We start from the raw sequence: 1,572 nt of genomic DNA, 5'->3' as shown, positions 1-1,572 counted from the left end.
GAAGGAAGGAAGGAAGGAAGGAAGGAAGGAAGGAAGGAAGGAAGGAAGGAAGGAAGGAAGGAAGGAGAGAAAATGGATGGATATTATTCCACAAAGAAAAATGAAAAACCTAAACAAACAAAAACCAAGAAGTCAAAGCTATAAACAAAGCCCCCAAATGAATAATGTCACATAAACAGAAAACCAAACCTCTGAGCTCACAGGAAGGAAGCAGCAGGAAAGAACTCACTTTGTGGAAGTGTAGCAGATGTTCAATGTCAAAATCCAAACAATCACGAAGGTACAAATCTAACCATCAACCACCAAGTCCTGCAGTTCACTACCAAACAGCTCTCTGCACAGAAGGACACAAAACATCCCAGACAGTGCATTATATGATCAGCTGTCAGTCATTCCTTACAATGGCTCTCAGTGACATCAGAGCATTAGAAACAACTCAGAGCTGGCACAACCCACAGTGGCTTTTCTCACTTCTTAGTCCAAAGGGGCTCTGTCTGTTACTGTTCATTTCACTGACAGCAATGACCTGCCTGACAAAAGGCACCTGAAGGGAGGGAGAATCTTATGTGGCTCATGCTATGAGGGGTTTGCTGAAAATGGCAGGGTTCCTCCTCTGGGGTTTTAGTCTCATGCCAAAAAGAATGTTTCAGATTGTGTGGAGACAAGATAAAATGGATTTGGAGGGACATCTAGATGTTTCCAGAGGAAAAAGAGCAAGAAATATGCTTATGCTCTCTCCCTCTCCCTCTCCCTCTCCCTCTCCCTCTCCCTCTCCCTCTAGTGAGAGGAAAGCATCCCCACTTGCAGCCTGCTGACCTTGGTTGTTTGTCCCTGCATCCTGTCTGAGATCCTGCCTGCTGCAGGACTGGATGGATGTGAGCAGCACACCTTTCTTTCTCCCATTCTCACAGAGTCCCCATCTCTATGGTACAGGAGGCATGGTTGACAGAGATGACTGTAAACCTGAGATGGGGTGAGGGTGGGGATGGGGCAGGCACTCTTTGGTCTCAGAGGCTCAGCTGGCAAGCACACCTTGCTCTTTGGTTTTTTGGACTCCTTTAGGCCATGCATGGCTATAACCCTCTTGCCTTAACAAGTAAGAATTGAGCATTTAGGCACCAAGCAGGGCATCCCACTGTTTTCTCATGGCCACTGCTTCTGCCCTATTCCATATACAAGAGGGCAATGGATCCTTTGAAGCTGGAGTCACAAGGGTTAACATTGGTGCTTGGACCCAAATCCCCACCACTACCCATCTCTAAGAACAGCAAGAGATCCTAACCACTGAGCCATTTCCCCAGCCACCAACAGCTTGCTTTTGTACAACTCTTGCTCTCTGTTTAAAACTATACCTCATGTCTGGACCCTGAAGACAGATTGGGGGACACTGGACCTCTGCATTTGCTTTCCCAGTGATGTACATTGAATAATCTCTTTTTTCTACTTTTTAACTATTTCTTATCTCTGTGATTGGCATACTGGGGACAGGTAGGCAAGAAACTTCCAGAAGCCCAGGCTTTGACCCTAAACTCCATTAACAATGGTGTCTTTTAGAGGACAATGGCCTGTCCT

Source organism: Mus caroli, chromosome 2 (genome assembly GCF_900094665.2).
Source record: "Mus caroli chromosome 2, CAROLI_EIJ_v1.1, whole genome shotgun sequence".
NCBI lineage: Eukaryota > Metazoa > Chordata > Mammalia > Rodentia > Muridae > Mus > Mus caroli.
Note: the sequence above shows the minus strand (reverse complement) of the source record.